The sequence below is a fragment of the Canis aureus genome, chromosome 2 (assembly GCF_053574225.1).
Source record: "Canis aureus isolate CA01 chromosome 2, VMU_Caureus_v.1.0, whole genome shotgun sequence".
Lineage (NCBI taxonomy): Eukaryota > Metazoa > Chordata > Mammalia > Carnivora > Canidae > Canis > Canis aureus.
This window is the reverse complement of record NC_135612.1, coordinates 59638850-59656992: the sequence shown is the minus strand read 5'-3', so window position 1 is coordinate 59656992 and position 18143 is coordinate 59638850. Positions and strand designations below refer to the sequence as shown.

Here is an 18143-nt window from a genome sequence, read left to right as displayed (position 1 = left end):
CTGCTTTGCGGCCGGCCGTGCGTGCGTGCGTGCCGGCGCTCGCGGAGTGCGGACGTCGCCCTGCGTGCGCCGCGACGGTGCGCGGTCGCCCCGGGTCCAGCTCCTTAGCGTTCCAAGCCCCCGGGAACCGGCCGGGGTCCGCGCTGCTGGGATGCGCAGCTTCGGTGCGGCGAGGAGCGAGGGGGCGAGCTGGGCGTCGGGGCTTCGGTGCGCGCGCCGGCGGCTCCCCGCGCTGGGCTCCCGGGCACGGTGGCTCTCGGCCCCGCCCGCAGCCGCGCTGTGCGCTGCGGACGGACGCTCACGGCCGGGTTCGCCCCGCCGCCCCGCCGCCCCGCCGCCCGCCCGACTTCTGCTGGAGCGTGGGATTCACTGAGCCTCGCTTTATCCCGGCCGGCATCGCCTCGCCCGGCTGGCGCCAGGGGCGTCCTCGCGCAGTCGTTCGGGAGGAATGATCCATTCTCCGTCAGGCTGTGTGAGCCCGTCCCTATCACTGCAGGCTCTGCAGGCAGGCAGGTTCTGGGTGGTTTCCGCATGACCCTCCCCTGCCTCGGCATACAGAAAGAGCTCAGTAAGTGCTGATGTATCGTTTTTTCCCCCGGCATTTCTTTTTTCTTATGCTTTGTTTTTTTCTTTTTAATTATAGTTGACACACAATGTCACGTTAGCTTCAGGTGTATAACTAGTGATTTGGCAACTCTGTACATTAGGCTATTCTCACTACAGGTGTAGCTACCATCAAAGATATTTTTTAATGCACCTATTGTCATTGTGGGACAGACGAGGTAAATTTCTAGGCGTTTTCACTCTGTGCACCTCTAGCAGGTGATATTGGGGAGACCCTCCTTGTGGGTTGGCCAGAGGTCACGTCTCTTCTAGGCTACTCTACCGTGCACGTGGCCCCTCTTCAGAGGCAGCAGCATCATGTCCAGTCCTCATCGTTTTAACCCGGACATCACTGTCTGCTCCTAGCCAGAGAAGACTCTACTTAAGGAGTTCATGTGATTAGATCAGGTGTGCCTGAGTAATCATCCTTTTGCAGTATAATGTAACATAGTCACAGGAGTAATACTTGAGCTCACAGTGATACCAGAGAGCAATAATATGGCTCACGGGAAGCTGTATTAAAATTACGCCTAGCATAGGCTCCTAGGAAGCCTAAGAGCTTGATTTCCCAGCAGCCATATATGACAAAAGTAGCAGTAAGGAAATCTAGAGAGCTAAACATAACAAGAATTGCCCGGCTTTTGGTACAAGAGCAGAACAATAAAATACATAGGAAATCTACTGAGTTTTTGAGGCAGTCATATTAGCTAAAGTGCTGCCACCCTAGTTGAAGAAAGCTCAAGACTGTTCAAAATGTATAAAGGCTTCTAGACTCCCAATTTTCTATCAGCAGAAAGTAGGCTCAGTAGCCAAAACTGACATCTTTTTCAATGCCGTCTTCAGAAGTGGCCAAGATGTGTGATGGAAAAGAGAGAACATGTTGGAGAGTACAGACACGTGTTGTGGAAGACAACGGATAAAGGCAGGGTCAGCAAACTACAGCCCTGAACTAAATGTTTTTCACATATTTAAGGAGCAGTTTAAAAAAGAAAAAGGAGGGACACCTGAGTGGCTCAGCGGTTAAGCATCTGCCTTTGGCCCCTGGGTTCCGGGATCAAGTCTCACATTGGGCTCCCTGCATGGAGCCTGCTTCTCCCTCTGCCTGTGTCTTTGCCTCTCTCTCTCTGTCTCCAATAAATAAATTAAAAATAAATAAATAAATAAATAAATAAATAAATAAATAAATAAATAAATAAATAAAATAAAGTGACACAGAAGGTATGTGATGTACAAAGCCTAAAAAAGTTGATTCTCGGCAATCCTTGGGTGGCTCAGTGGTTTAGCACATACCTTGGGTGGCTCAGCGGTTTAGCACATAGGCCCAGGGCATGATCCCAGAATCGAGTCCCACGTCAGGCTTTTGCATGGAGCCTGCTTCTCCCTCTGCCTGTGTCTCTGCCTCTCTGTGTCTCTCATGAGTAAATAAATAAATAAAATCTTAAAAAAAAAAAAAAAAAAAAAAGTTGGTTCTCTGGCCCTTTACAGAAAAAATGTGCCAACACCTGCATTAGTGAAGCTTTTGTAGGTTGCAGGGCCAAGACCTAATCAAGGAATATTCCTTATCCTTAAAGTAGAAAGACCAGACGATATTTGCCCCACAGCATGTCAACATTGCTGCAAGTCAGTTACTGCCACCATTCAGCCTCCCTTACAAATGGGCACTGTCCTGCCCCATCACCTCAGTGTATTGGCTCTGTGCGGCTGTTAGAGACTGCATGTTTGCTGTCCCCCCGCCCCCCACCCCAGATTCATATGTTGAAACACTAATCCAAATGGTATTTGGATGTGTGTCCTTTGGGAGGTAGTTCGGTCATGAGGGTGGAGCCCCCATGATAAGATTAGTGCCCTTAGAAGAAGAGACGCCAGGGAACTGGCTAGCTCATTCTCTCTCGGATACAGTGGGAGGGCAACTGTCCACAAGCCAGGAGGAGGGCTCTCCCTAAATGCCAGATCTGCCAATACCTCAATCTTGGATTTCCAGCCTCCAGAACTGTGGGAAATAGTTTGTCGTCTTAAGCCACCCAGTCTATGATATTTGTTATAGTAGTCTGAACTAAAATACAGGGCAAGAACTTGTCTTTTAAAAAAGTTCATAGGCCTCTGGGCCATGAAAAGCCATATTTAAACCTGGTGTGGATCACAAGGTATCAGACTTCTAGCCAAATGCCATGCCTAGAGGAAATTTGGGGGGATCCTTAGAAGAGGTTGAGGAAATTTTACGTAATTGGGGACAATGGGGGACAAACTGTGGTAGATTATATAAATGATCCCAGTTCTCCACCCCTTCCTGCATCCACATCTTTTGCCGTGTGTCTTTGGCCAATGGAATGTTAGCAAACATGATTCAAGAACATTGTTGGAGCGTGCTGACACAGTGGGGCCCCCGCCTTGCAATGAGAAGAATGTGCTGGGTTGTCTTAGTGGTCTCAGGAGGAAGAGGAGGGAAACACTGGACCAAGCTGCCCTAGACAGGCCCAATTTAGATAAGCTGGCCCACAGACACATTAGGGAGCTGGTTTGGATCATCCAAATCCCAACCAAATTATAGACCCTTGGGCAATGTTTGTTGTGGTTACTGGCACTTAGGGTGGCCTATGCAACAAAAGCTAATTGATCCAGTTGGTATGAACCCTGTTTAGATGAGATTGTGAACCCAGATGAATTAAAACGCCAAGCTTAGTTGGAAGGATCTCACTCAAATGCTCAGATGTTCTGGGTTTTTTTCTTTATTTTTTTATAAAGATTTTATTTGTGAGAGAAAGAGAGCAGGAGCAGGGGGAGGTGAGGGAGAAGCACACTTCCTACTGAGCAGGGAGCCTGACATGGAGCTCCATCACAGGACCCTGAGATCATGACCTGAGCCAAAGGCAGATGCTTAACTGACTGAGCCACCCAGGCACCCCTGGGTTTTTTCCTTTAGAAACTTGGGCCTGGAGGTGCCTGGCTGGCTCAGTTGAGAGCATCGACTTTCAATCTTGGGGTCATGAGTTCATGCCCCACACTAGGCATAGAGCCAACTTAAAAAATAAAAACAAAACAAACTTTAGAAACTTGGGGCTGAGTGTCTTCCTCAGGAGGTGGTATTCATTCCCTTGGCACATCCAAAGCTTTTTCCATGTCCCTTTTTTCACACTGACACTGTAGTGCTGCTTTTCTGGATGTCACAGCACCAGACACAAATTTTATTATATGTGCTGCCGAAGCGAGCACGACCAGACACACATTTTAGAAGACACAAATTTTAGAAAATATAAGTCAAGGGATCCCTGGGTGGCGCAGCGGTTTAGCGCCTGCCTTTGGCCCAGGACGTGATCCTGGAGACCCGGGATCGAGTCCCACGTCGGGCTCCCTGCATGGAGCCTGCTTCTCCTTCTGCCTGTGTCTCTGCCTCTCTCTCTCTGTGTCTCTCATGAATAAATAAATAAATAAAATCTTAAAAAATATATAAGTCATTTGTCACTATAGCCACTTTTAAATATCACTGCCATATGCACAAATGATGTTCCCCAAACTTTACATTTTACAATCAAGATCACATTGCTATGGCCAGCTGCAGACCACATCACACCACATTGAGGATTCTGGAAGAAAGGGGATCTTTCTTGGTTACAGCAGCAGAGAACTTGGCAACCTGAAGAAAAGTGGAAAAGATAACATGTACCTAAAGAACTGTATAATCAAGCTAAGGAGATGTGAAGGCAGTGTTGAAAGTTGCCTGGATTCTTCTAGTTGTTTATAGTAGAATGTAAGAGGGAGAAACATCTGTTGAATATAAAAAAGCCAGGACTTGCCGGGTTTGCTGGGTTTCTCATTCCCAGCCTCTCTGCATAGCAGACAGTGCTAACATTAAGGAGGGGCTCTGGACAGAGATCAAATCCTTGCTGTCAGGAAAACAAGGTTAAAGATGAAACCTAAAGGTATGACTAAAAATGCTGTGTTAAAACCTCAGGTAGATTTATGGTGTTGCTTCATAGAGCCTTTTGCTTTTTTTTTTCCTTTTTAAGATTTTACTTATTTGTTCATGAGAGACACAGACAAAGAGGCAGAGACGCAGGCAGAGGGAGAAGCAGGTTCCACACAGGGAACCTGATGTGGGACTTGATCCTGGGACTCCAGGATCATGCCCTGGGCCGAAGGCAGGCGCTAAACCACTGAGCCACCCACAGATCCCCATCGTAGGGCCTTTCAAACACACAAAAGGCCTGCTGAGGATCTCAAGATAGATCTCTTGCAAACTGCAGGATCCTGGGGTCCTGGGATCAAGTTCCCCATTGGGCTTCCGGCAGGGCACCTGCTTCCCCTCTGCCTATGTCTCTGCCTCTCTATCTCTGTGCCTCTCATGAATATATATATATATATATATATTTTTTTTAACTTATTCTTAAAAAAAAAAAAAAAAAAAGGAAGGAATCTTATGTTCCCTCTCCTGGAATCTGGATGGGTCTTTGTGGCCACCTAAGAGAGTATGGCCCAGGTGACTGCAGCTTTTTTTCCAACTACCCAGAGCCACCACACTGGACAAATGATTGGGAGAGAACCAAGGAGATGCCCCAGAGGCCCCAGCTTTCCAGTTTTCCAAGCCCAGGCACTAGGCACATGAAGTGACGGAGCATTCGAGATGACGCTAGCCCCAGCCAACCCTGACAGCAATTCCACAAAACCCTGAGCCCAAAATGCTGGACTGAGTCCTCCAAATTCTTGACCTATTAAGTTTTATTTTTTAAATTTAAAAAAATATTTTATTTATTTATGAGGGACACAGAGGGATGGGCAGGCTCCCTGCGGGAAGCCTGATGTGGGACTTGATCCCAGGACTCTAGGATCACTCCCCGGGCTAAAGGCAAGCGCTCAACTGCTGAGCCACCCAGGGATCCCCCGACCCATTCAGTTTTAGAGTGATCTGTTATGTAGCAAGAGACCACCAGAACAGAGTGCCATGCCAGAAGCTGCAGTTTGGTGAGGGCTTGATGTACCTTCTGCCACAAAGCTGAAATTACTTACTTGACAGCTTGAAAAAACACCCACTTATTATCTCACACTCTTAAATTCAGAAGTCCAGTGTGGCTAAAGTCTCTGCTCATGTCACCTGGGCCACCTTACTTTCTGGAGACCCTGGGGAAGACACCATTCCCAAGCTCATTCGGGTTGTCGGCAGACTCCACAGTTGCTTGGGTTCGTAGGACTGGGTCCCTGTTTGTAGGCCAGCAACATGCATGGAATCCTTTCTGTGCTTTGACTATCTTGGCTTTCCTCTCAAGCTCCAGCTCTCTGCATTGAAGGCCCATTGGATTACAGTGGGCCCACCTGGATAATTAGAGCTGCAAAGTCTCTTTTGCCTTGTCATGTCACATGTTTGTGGAAATAACACCACCAGGTGTAGCGATCATGGGAACCAAAATTCTGACAAAATCTCTGATGATGAAAGCTGAACCTGAGGAACCCCAGGCAATTAGGCCTTGGTTTCTCTCCACCTAACTTGGCACCTAACCTGCCACCAATGTCACTCCAAAGTCATACCTCATGGTGTGTGACCTAGAACAGAGGAAGGAGCAACATGAGCACGGTATAACTGAGAAAGCCAGTTCTTTCCATAGCGTTGGGACGTAAGCCCCTGTGTACCACCTGCCCTCTCACAGGGGGTCTTTTAAACACCCATGACTTCTTTTAAAGTAAATATAGATTATTAAATAAAAAGGTTGGGGGGGGGCACCTGACTGTCATAGTTTGGTTAGGTGTCCATGACTCTTGATTATGCCTCAGGACAGGATCTCAGGGTTGTGAGATCAAGTCCTGTGTCAGGCTCTGTACTCAGCATGGAGCTTGCTAGGGATTTTCTCTTCTTCTCCTTCTACCCCCCCTTCCTCTGTATAAATAAATAAATACCTAAGATCTTTTTTTTTTTTTTTTAAAGCAATCTGGAGTGACAGTGCCTCCATTCTACAGGTCTTACTGTCTTTTCCTCTTCATGTTCATTCACGATAGTAAAAAGTTGTTACAGAAGAGATTTTCTCACCCCTTGGCTTCCCATCGCTCCCTACTTTGGATGGAGGAGGGCAGCTTTGTTGACATTGTGAAGGAGCTCAGTTTTAGGGTTCAAGGAGAGCAGGGCTGGCGCTGAAGGAAGAACTGAGGGCAGAAGGGACAACAAGGCACAGCAGCAAGCAAGGACTACCAATGGAGAACAGGATCCATACGTCCACCTGGAACGGACTTGGTGAAGACAAGATGTGCCACCAACCCAGGACCTCTGAATGGTCAACAGATAGCAGGGTGGCCCCTCTGGAGATGTACTGCACTTACCCACATGGCTTAACCCACAGGAGTAACCAAGCAGTGAAGCTCAGGGTTGGGGGTGGGAAACCCCCCGGAAGCGAAACCCAAGTGCACTGGGAATTCCGAACTGGGAGTAAAGCACCGTGATGGGGAGCAGGCCCTGCACCAGGCTCACTGGAGCTGCCGCTGGAGCAGAAAGCAGGAGAATGGCAAATGGCTAATGTATCCAGAAAGTTGGGAGTCTGTTTCTCACCTATGTTTCACGTCATTATCCCAGGAAGTACTGGGGAAGGGCTTTGTAAGAAGAGTGGTGCGTAAATCTGTATCATTCCATCCTGCATCTCACAGAGAAGTTGGGTTGATCCAGGAGAAGGGAAGAGGAGACACCCATGAAGAGCTGACAAGAAGACATAGGCAGGGTGGGGGGTGGGGGGGTATGCATCCGAAGGCCACAGCAGGAGCCCCTCAGTTGGTCTGGAGGTGGCCTGGCACAACCAGCTCAGGACTCTGGCTGGGGAGGGAAGGTAGGAGAGGCGCTGGGGGTGGATTTGGACTGCCTGCCGATGGCATGTGCTCCCCAGGGAAAGGTTACAGCAGTGCCGATGGCCGTGCTGTACCTTCCCGCTCATTGGCTTGAGAAGCCTTAGGAGGTAAGAATTCTTGGGGCATCTCGCGGCTGAGCGGTTACCAGAAGCCACAAAGACCCTCAGTTCCGTGAAGGATGGAGGCAGGCACTGGAGCAGCCAGCCCAGGGAGAGACTCGGGGCTGGCCATGCTTCCCACGGCCTGACCACCCCCCTGCATGGGGTCCCCAGCACAGGGCACGCCATCATGTCCCCCAGCTTAGAAAGGGAAGGCCCTCCCTTGAACCTGTGCCTATCCACTCGCGTTTTTCAGGAGTTGGAGGTATGCACTGTTTCCACTTCTTACCCCCTTCAGGTTGGACTTGGTGGCACTTCTCAGCTGCAGTGGAGCCGCTTGAACAGGGACAAAAGCCCTCAACAGGCAGCACAAGGCCAGTGCGCCGGTGCAAACTCCAGCAGAGGTGGGAGGTGGTCAGCCAGCGCAGGGGCGGCCCTGGAAGGCTTTGATAGGTCAAGAGCAGGAAGCGACTCTCCTCTGTGCATTTCCCCTTCTCAGGAACCCGCACCATGGCCACCCAGCTAGAAGAATCAGCTGACTAATTGCTTTCCCTGCCGCCCGCAGGCAGCCCAACAGCACCCTCTCCTGGCTCCACTTCCCCTGACCCTCAAATCCGCTGGGGGCTGGAGTCGGGGTACTCAGGGTTGGGGTGGGTTCTCTCCCTGCAAAACCCTCCTGAGCTCCGGCCGACTCCCTGAGAAGCCTGTCTTCCCTGACCTAAACCAACTCAAACCTCTGACCCTGTTCAACCTTTCATCAGAGTAGCCAGCACAAAATATGGCATAGATTTACTTGTTTGTGGTCCATCTCACCCACTGGAAGGAGGGTAAGGGCAAGACCTACCCCACTTTTCTGGTCTGTTCTATTTACCACTGTTTCCCTCGCCAGTTTTGACGGATTCCTGGGGCTCAGGAGATGGAAAGGGAGAAAGAGCCAAGAGTGTCCTTTTTCTAGGAATGGGATGTGGGCTTATAATAAATCACAAGACCTCATATCTTTTAGAGCCTGTTTCAAAAAGCTTGCTCATTTCCTCCCTGGGCAGTAAAACAGGTTATTAACTCAACAAATATTCTAAGCTCTGGACCTAAAACAGTGAACAAAACAAACCAAAGTTCCCATGCCCACAAAGTTTACATTTTGGTAGGACTCACTGCTAGGTTTCCTAAAACCGTCACCCCTGAAACAAAACCATAATACTAAATACATTTATTATTTTAAAAAATATTTATGTATTTTATTTTATTTTTTATTTATTTATGTATTTTAGAGAGAGAGCACTAGAAGGAAGGGGAGAGCAGAGGGGGAATCTCAAGTGGACTCCACACTGAGTGTGGAGCCCGATGTGAGGCTTGATCTCATGACCTGAGCCAAAACCAAGAGTCGATGCTTAACTGACTGAACCACCCGGGCACCCCTAATTTTTCTTTAGGGAGGAGGAGGTGCAGAGGGAGAGGGAGAATCTCAAGCAGGCTCGATACAGAGAATGATCCTACTACCCCGAGATCATGACCTGAGCCAAAATCAAGAGTCAGATGCCCAACCAACTGAGCTACCCAGGCACCCCCCGCCCAAATAAATGTTTAAAATAAAGATCTATTTAAATGCAATGTTGAGCTGGAAAAAAGTGTGGACTCCTCAGAGGCCCCAAATGGAACAGAAACAGCAGTTAACTCAGTGAATGTGAACATTAAAGCCAGACTCTGTGCTGGAGGCATCTGCAAATCTTGGTGCACTTGCCCAGGATAGTCTGGAGCTCCGTGACGTTAGAAATGTGGCTCAGATCCCCCTTCAGAAATGAAGATCTTGTAATCCTAGCTGCTGTGAGAGTTTCTTTCTTTCTTTCTTTTCTTTTCTTTTCATCTTTCTTTCTTCTTCTTTCTTTCTTTCTTTCTTTCTTTCTTTCTTTCTTTCTTTCTTTCTTTCTTTCTTTCTTTCTGACCCTATTTATTCATTATGAGACACACAGAGAGAGAAAAGAGAGAGAGAGATTGAGGCAGAGATACAGACAGAAGGAGAAGCAGGCTCCACGCAGGGAGGCCAATATGGGACTCGATCCCGGGACCCCAGGATCACCCCCTGGGCCGGCAGGCAGACGCTTAACCACTGAGCCAGCCAGGCACCCCTACTATGAGAGTTTCATGGAGACAGTCAACACTGGCACTCATCTTCGGACGCTGCCCAAACGGAAGATGCTGCCTCACTCAACTTCACGATGCTCCTCCTGGGGCGCCTGTGTCAGTGAGTGATCTGTGAAGAGGTACAAAGCTTAGTCCTCTACCCCGACTGCCTGAGAACCCTAGAGAACTGTCAAAGCTTTCTTTTGCTACGTAACAACACTTAGAAGCTTAAAAGAGCAAACATTTGTCATGTTATAGCTTCTGTGGCTGAGAGCTCTCAACTGAGCTTGTAGTTTGTAGTCAAGCTGTTGGCTGGGCTACTTCAATCTCATCTGACCCAAGGAAGGGGGTGTGATCTGCTTCTAAGAAGACTCATGGCTGTCGCCTGGCATCACTCCCTCACTACATGGGCCTCATGACATGGTGCTAGCTTCCCCCAGGATAAGCAATCCTAAGAGAAAGAGATGACATCCAAGATGGAATCTGTGGTCTTTTCATAACTCAGACTGACACCCACCCCATGGCCCAGTCCAGCCCATCTCCTATCATTCTAAATAGTTTTACTGAAAACACAGCCAGGCCCATTAGTTTAGGAATTATCTATGGTAGTTTTTGAGCTACAATGGCAGAACTGAGAAGTTAAGACAGAGACCATAGGGCTTAAACCCCTAAGACATTTACCATCTGGCCTTTTACAGAAAGTTTACGGGATGCCTGGGTGGCTCAGCAGTTGAGCATCTGCCTTCGGCTCAGGGCATGATCCTCGGGTCCTGGAATCGAGTCCTGAATCAGGCTACCCACGGGGAGAAAGAAAGGAAGAAGAAAGAAAGAAAGTTTGCTCACTTTTTATTTATTTTTTATTTATTTTCCCCCCTCACTTTTTAAAATATTTTATTTATTTTAGAGAGAGAGAGAGAGAGCATGAGCAGGGAAGAGCAGAGAGAGAGAGGAAGAAGCTGACTCCCCACTGAGCAGGGAGTCTGAAGTGGGGCTGGATCCCAGGACCCCAGGATGGTGAGCTGAGCCGAAGGCAGATGCTTAACTCACTGAGCCACCCAGGCACCCCTACATGTGGTGTTTTAACCTTGAATCCCTGTGGGGTGTGTAATTCAAATGAATATAACTAGACAAGTGACAGCCGATGAAGTGGTGCTGGTTCAGTGTAGGTCCATGGTACTCTTTCCAGACCCTCAGCGCAAATTCCTATCCTTTCAAGCCTCAGAGTGCCAAAAATGCACTAGGGGGAGCTGTTAGTGATGGTGACCCTTAAACCAAACTACAAAGGAAATAGAAGAACAGAACCAGGGATGCCTGGGTGGCTCAGCGGTTGAGCGGTTGAGCGTCTGCCTTCGGCTCAGGGTGTGATCCCGGGTCCCTGGGATCGAGTCCCACATCGGGCTCCCTACAGGGAGCCTGCTTCTCCCTCTGCCTGTGTCTCTGCCTCTCTCTGTGTGTCTCTCATGAATAAATAAATAAAATCTTAAAAAAAAAAAAAAAAAAGAACAGAACCATGTTCTGGGTTTCAGGTCAAATCAGACCTCACCAGGTTGTCCAAACTCTCCCAAGAGTTCACATTATATGGCCAATAATATGATCTAACTTCAGAGGGAATTGTTTCTCCCAGAGAAATGACAAGTTCTAAACTGCATACAGAACGTCTGCCAGCCTTCTTCCAACGAAGCAGGTAGGACTCCATCAGCAACTCCACTCTTGGACAACTGACAGGGTCTGGCTTGGCCCAGTTTTCCAGCAGCGATTAGGTCACATGTGAGGCAGTAACATGTACCGAAACAGCCAAATTTACAAACATTGAGAAATTCCAAGGAAAAAACCATAACCATCTCATCGATTTATAGTCTAAACTCAAGCTGCCTTGCAAGCCCTTCCCAAGTAAAAGTTCTTTCCAGAACGGAATATGTTTGACCATCTGTATTCCTACAGTGGTTACCACATAGATTAGATGCAGATTTAGTGGTATATGTAGAAGGGAACAAGAGGCTCTCAGGTTTCAACTTTTCCAGGATGTCAGCCAACCAGTCAACCAGAGTCTGATGCTGAACCTCCTGGGCAATTGGGAGAAATTTATTATCAAGATGTTACCTGTGAGGATTGTAGAACTCTTGGCCCATACCCACTCTGTCCAAACCCTGGCATTCAGACACCTGGCCAAACTCTAGCATGGCTTCCAGCATCTTAAGGCTGCGTCCCCAGGATGAACAAGACCCCAGCCCCAAGCCCACCCTAGAGTGCCTACAGGGGCAAAGCTCAAAGTTGCTGGGAACGTCTGCTGTTTGTTCCAACCAAAACCTACGGATAGAGAAGCACCCGAGATCCCTGTTACAGCAGCTACTTTAGAGAGCTTGCACTTATAAATCCTCTTTCCGCTCTCTGAAGTGTCAATCTTCTACTACCACCCGAAACAGTCTCCTTGAGCACCTGAAAGCCATCTCTTTGGCCTCACTCTTGGCGCAGGTCAGGGCTTCACTTGGGTGGGTGCCCAGTCCAGCTGGCACCAGGGCCCCTGCCATGAAGACAGACGTTTGATTCTCTGGATGTGCTCCAGCGAGCCAATCCAGATGGCCTAGTCACATGGACCAAACTCTGCCTTTAACCCTTCAGTGCCTCTCCCCAGCACACCCAAGCCTTTAAAGTCTGCTGCCCTTTGTTTCAGGGAAGTTGCGTTCAGATCACGCTGGACTGCTTTAACCTTTGACCCCCGTGAGACTCCACTGTTCGGGGATAGAGGAGCAATGGTGCAGAACGCCACCTCTGGTCAAGCGAAACGCTCAAAACTGCTGGCAAAACGTAGGGACATTCAATGGTGGACTTCTGTTTCACACTTTCCAATTTTGCTCTCCTCCCTCGAATTCTGCTTTATTATAGCCTAGGGTTTTCTTTGGTTCAATCCCCCAGCCAGTTGGCAGCTCTGCACCTCTTACCGTTCTGCTGACCTTTAGGTCTCAACCTTTTTTTTTTTTTTTTAAGATTATTTATTTATTTATTGAGACACACGCAGAGACACAGGCAGAGGGAGAAGCAGGCTCCATGCAGGGAGCCCGACGCGGGACTCGATCCCGGGTCTCCAGGATCACGCCCCGGGCTGCAGGCGGCGCTAAACCGCTGCGCCACCGGGGCTGTCCCAAGTCTCATCTTTTAAGAAAATCAAATCCTTTTCCCTAAGAGCGCGCGACCCTGCATCTCGGCCCGCCTTTCGTCACAGCCGGGCGGGGCGCCCACCCCGCGCCGGAGCTGCCCGCGGGCCCGCAGGTGCTCGTGCTCGAGGGCGGGGACGCCCCACGGGGTGGGGGCGCGCGGGGCTGGCGGGGAGGGTCTGGCCCCAGCCGCGCGTGCACGTTGGGCCGACAGCGAGCCCCGGCGCAGGGCCGAGCTCCGCCGGAACGCAGCCGTGCTGAGCAACAACGGGCGCGGGTGGACTTTTTAACCGAACTGCCCCACACTTGTCGCCTTCAAAGAGCGGAAGTCACGTGCGGCACGGCCTCCCCGCCGTGCGGCAGCGCAGCGCCCTGTTTCTTTGCGACCCCTTTCGCGACGGAAGGGGCCCCCTTTACGGCCGCGCCCGCGGCGGGAAGCCCGAGGGATGTGCTGGCGCCGGGGCCGGGTGTCCTGCGGTCGCGGGCGGGTCCCCGCAGGTGCGAGCCCTGCGCTCGGGCCGTGGCTCTGCGCTGCCGAGACCTGGGGGTCAGGTGGTCAGGCGGAGGTGTGAGCCCAGCGTTGCAGAAGCCGTCTTTCGACCCTGGGCCCCCCAGGGCTGCGATCCGCCCCTCCCCTCGCTGTGTCCCCGCCTTTCTCCCAGGGCCTGCCGCCCAGCGGGGCTTCAGTACTTGGGTTTTTTTTTTTGCCTTACCGTGCTATTTGGGGGCGGGGGGGCATAAGTGGATCACCTTCTGTTCTAGGCCTGTGGTCCCCAGACAGACTAAAAGGAAAGATTGGCGGGTGGGGTGGGGGTGGGGTGGTCCGGCCGGCACAGGTGCCACAGGTTTGGGCTGAGCTTTCCAGTGGATCAGGTGAAGCCGGCGGTCCCACTTCTGAATACCTGTCAGGGTGATTGAAACGACTAACTGGGAAAATGGGCGTGAAGGTCCCTTGGAGGATTGAAAGAAGCGCCAGGCAGTACAGTTGCAAGTGGTATTGTTACTAGACTGTGTATCTATCTGGTGGTTGAGGGAAAGTGCTGCAGTTAGATCTGGGATTTGGGCCCTGTGGCTTCCTAACGTGCTGGCTGGGAGACCTGGGGCAAGTCAGGGAGCAGCCCGGACGGAGATGGCCCTCTGGGCGTCGGTGTGCCCACCTGTACTTAGTGGGGTCGGACACCAAGACGTCTAGGGAGGCGTAAGATAATAGGCACAGGGCCCCCAAAGATGCCCATATCCTTTTAATCATTCATTCATTCATTCATTGGAGACAGAGAGAGAGAGGCAGAGACATAGGCAGAGGGAGAAGCAGGCTTCCCCCTGCAGGGAGCCCGACTCCGGACTTGATCCCAGGACCCTAGGATCATGACCTGAGCCTAAGGCAGATGCTAACCACTGAGCCACCCAGGCATCCAAAATGTCCGTATCCTAATCTCTGGAACCTGTGATTATGTGCGGAGTTATATAACTTATTTTGTAATTATAAATATATTACATGGTAAAAAGGACTTTGCTGATGTAGTTTAAAAAGGGTCCTAAAATAAGGAGATGAGCCTGGATCATCAAGTGGGCCCCATGGCTACCGGTAAAAGCAGAGAATGTTTTGGGCTGGATTCAGAGAGCTGTGGTAGAAAAAGAAAGGAGGAGTCAGAATTGCAAGCATGGGATGATCGGACAGGCTGACGCTGGCTCTAAGATGTTAGGGGATTCGGACCCTGGCTTCACAACTTGCTGGCTGGGAGATTTGGGATTTGGGGCAAATCTAAAGCCTGAAGATGATTTGCTGTACCACTGCTGGTTCTGGGATGCAAGTGGCTATGTTACAAGGACAAGGGAGAGGCATCTAGGAGCTAAGGGGGGCCCCCAGCTGGCAGCCAGCAAGGAAACAGGGACCTCAGTTCTACAACACAGAACTGGATTCCGCCAACACCTCAGAATGAGCCTGGAAGTGGTTTCTTCAAAGAGCCTCCTCGTCAGACAGCTACCAAAAGCTTGATTTTGTTCTTGTCAGACCCAGAGTACAGAAACCTGCTAACCCAGCCTGCACTTCTGACATTCAGAACTGTAATAATATATTGTGTTGATTTGAGCTGCTAAATTTGTGATAATTTCTTATAGCATCCTTAGAAAACTAGTGCTGAGGGAGAGGGAGGGTCTGCTTGGAAGTAGGGCTTGAAACTCGGTCTGCAGAACGGTTAGATGAAGTTAGGAAAAAGTCTGTCCTGCGATCCCTGGGTGGCTCAGCGGCTTGGCGCCTGCCTTTGGCCCAGGTCATGGTCCTGGGGTCCTGGAATCAAGTCCCACATTGGGTTCTCTGCATGGAGCCTGCTTATCCCTCCTCCTGTGTCTCTGCCTCTCATTGTGTGTCTCTCATGAATAAATAAATAAAATCTTAAAAAAAAAAGTCTGTCCTGAGCCTAAGCATGGGGGAAAGTGGATAAAAACACTCATGGACTTGCTACAACCTTATTCTCTGAGCTCTCTTTTCATACATTTTGGAGTCTTTCTCCTCCACCCTTCCTCCACCCCTGGCCAAGATAGGTGCTGCAAATATCTTCTCTCAATTGATGCTTGACAATTTTTTCAAAGTAGTCTTTATGATTTAAAGTTTTAGGTTTACAGAAAAATTGAGAAGTGTAGGCTTAACCTCCCACCTTGATTAAGGTCCCTTGTTAAATGTAAAATTTTAGTTTAAAAAATAATTTAGAGGGCATCCCAGGTGGCTCAGTGGTTTAGCGCCACCTTCAGCCCAGGGCGTGGTCCTGGAGACCCGGAATCCCACGTCGGGCTCCCTGCATGGAGCCTGCTTCTCCCTCTGCCTGTGTCTCTGCCTCTCCCTCTCTCTCCTCTCTGTGTATTCTCATGAATAAATAAATAAAATCTTAAGAAAATAATTTAGGGGCACCTGGGTGGCTCAGGTTATGATCTCCAGGTTCTGGTTTCGATCCCCATGTCAGGCTCTGAGCTCAGTGCAGAATCAGCTTGTCCTCCCTCCCCACTCTGCTCTTCCTTGTGCACTCTCAAATAAATAAATAAAAATCTTTTTTTTTAATTTTTATTTTCATTTATGATAGTCACACAGAGAGAGAGAGAGAGAGAGGGGCAGAGACACAGGCAGAGGGAGAAGCAGGCTCCATGCACCGGGAGCCCGACGTGGGATTCGATTCCGGGTCTCCAGGATCGCGCCCTGGGCCAAAGGCAGGCGCTAAACCGCTGCGCCACCCAGGGATCCCAATAAATAAAAATCTTAACAAATATTTTAAATTATGGTGAAGTATGCATAATGTGAAAGTTACCATTTTTGCCACTTAAAAGTAGACAGATTGGTGCCTTTGAGCACATTCACGCTTTTGTGCAACCATCACTACCAGTTCTGGCTCCAGAACTTTTCCTCTTACCAAACTGAAACTCTGTACTGTTAGACACTAACTCCCTCTTCTCTATTCAGCCCTTGGCAACCACCGTTCTAACTTCTGTCTTTGTGGATTTGAATGCTCTAGTTTTGTTTTCTAAAGATTTTATTTATTCATGAGAGACACAGAGAGGCAGAGACAGGCAGAGGGAGGAGAAGCTGGCTCCAGAGCTGCAAGGAGTCGGATGTGGGACTCGATCCTGGGAATCCGGGATCAGGCCCTGAGCCAAAGGCAGATGCTCAACTGCTGAGCCATCAAGGTGTCCTAAATGCTCTAGTTTTTAAAAAATGAGACGAAATGCATGTAACAATCACTTTAAAGTGTAAAATTCAGTGATATTTTGTGCATTCATTGCCAGCTCTCTCTAGTTTTAAAACTTTTAAACTTTTCCATCACTCCCCCAAAACATGCGTTACTGTTCAGTGATTACTCCACATTCCCCCTCTGCTCATCCCCTGGTAATACCAATCCCCTTCCTGTGTCCATGGATTTGTCTATTCTGGATCTATCATATATACCACTCTACTAGGGTTGTCACAACGACGTATCACAGAATGGGTGGTTTAAACAACGGAGATGTATTTTTCTCACAGTTCTAGAGGCTAGAAGTCCCAAGACCAAGGTGTTGGCAGATTTGTTTTCTTCTGGGCCTCCCTCCCTGGCTCACATGCAGGTGGTTACCTTGCCATTATGTCCTCACATAGCCTTTTCTTTGCTCACCAGCATCCTTGGTGTCTCTTCCTCTTCTTATAAGGACACAGGTCATATTGGATTAGAATTCCACCCTTATGACCTCATTTAACCTTTATTACTTCTTTAAAGTCTACTATGATCTGAATGTCGTGTCCTCCCCCACCCCCCACCAAATCCCTATGTTGAAATCCTGGTTCCCAATGTGATGGTGTTAGGAGATGGGCCGTTGGAAGGGCTTATGTCATGAGGGTGACATAATGGGATTTTGCTGAATGGGATTAATGCTCTTATAAAGAGCTTCCCAATGCGTTCCCCTTCACTTTTGCCTTGCACCCCATGAGAGCTCATCAAGAAGTCACCAGCTATGAACCAGGAAGAGAGCCTCACTGGAATTCAGCCATGCTGGTGCCTTGATCTTGGACTTCCAGCCAATTTTGTTTCTAGAAACCTCACTAAACTCTACTAGTAATGCTAATGGTTTATCTTTTTGTTTTTTTAAGATTTTATTTATTCATGAGACAGAGAGAGAGAGGGAGGGAGGGAGGGAGAGAAAGGAAGGGAGAGAGGGAGGGAGGAAGGGAGAGAGGCAGAGACAGGCAGAGGGAGAAGCAGGCTCCATGCAGGGAGCCCAACATGGGACTCGATCCCGGGTCTCCAGGATCACGCCCTGGACTGAAGGCAGTGCTAAACCGCTGAGCCACCTGGGCTGCCCTGACGGTTTATCTTTAGATTATTTCAAATCCATGAACTGTGAGAAATAAGTTTCTGTTGCTTGTAAGCTACCCAGTTTGTGGTATTTTGTTGCGACAGCTACAGTGGACTGAGACAAAGGTCCTGTCTCCAAATACAATCATGTTGGGAGTGAGGATTTCCACATATGAATTTGGGGAACACAATTCAGTCCATGACATCGTATGAAAGGAATCATACAGAGGCACCTGGCTGGCTCAGTCAGTAGAGCATGCAACTCTTTTTTTTTTTTTTTTTTTTTTTTAAGATTCTATTTATTCATGAGACAAGGAGAGAGAGAGAGGCAGAGACATAGGGAGAGAAAGAAGCAGGCTCCATGCAGGGAGCCCGATATGGGACTCGATCCCGGGACTCCAGGATCACGTCCTGGGCCGAAAGCAGGTGCTCCACCGCTGAGCCACCCAGGCGTATCCCCCCCATTTTTTAAAAAAGATTTTATTTATTTGAGAGAGAGCATGACTATTTGCATGTGCCTGCACATGCACACATGAGAGGGGGGA

The 18143-nt window shown here is 49.2% G+C and overlaps 2 long non-coding RNA genes across 5 annotated transcripts; one reads left to right on the top strand and one right to left on the bottom strand.

Annotated features, from left to right (window-relative positions):
- Positions 1-59: 59 nt before the first annotated feature.
- On the top strand, positions 60-8519 carry LOC144299433 (uncharacterized). Of its 3 annotated transcripts, none has more exons than XR_013366175.1 (2): positions 60-568; positions 6515-8519. It is a non-coding gene; the product is annotated as an uncharacterized LOC144299433 (long non-coding RNA). The 3 variants fall into 3 exon arrangements; XR_013366173.1 differs by lacking the exon at positions 6515-8519 and adding an exon at positions 1447-4044; XR_013366176.1 differs by lacking the exon at positions 6515-8519 and adding an exon at positions 1447-4044 and having other exon boundaries at positions 60-1011.
- An 858-nt stretch (positions 8520-9377) lies between these two features.
- On the bottom strand, positions 9378-17038 carry LOC144299422 (uncharacterized). 2 transcript variants are annotated; one of them, XR_013366166.1, is made up of 3 exons: positions 16792-17038; positions 10317-10428; positions 9378-9765 (listed from the first exon to the last, which is right to left on the bottom strand). It is a non-coding gene; the product is annotated as an uncharacterized LOC144299422 (long non-coding RNA). The 2 variants fall into 2 exon arrangements; XR_013366168.1 differs by lacking the exon at positions 9378-9765 and adding an exon at positions 9776-10086.
- Between the last annotated feature and the right edge of the window lie 1105 nt (positions 17039-18143).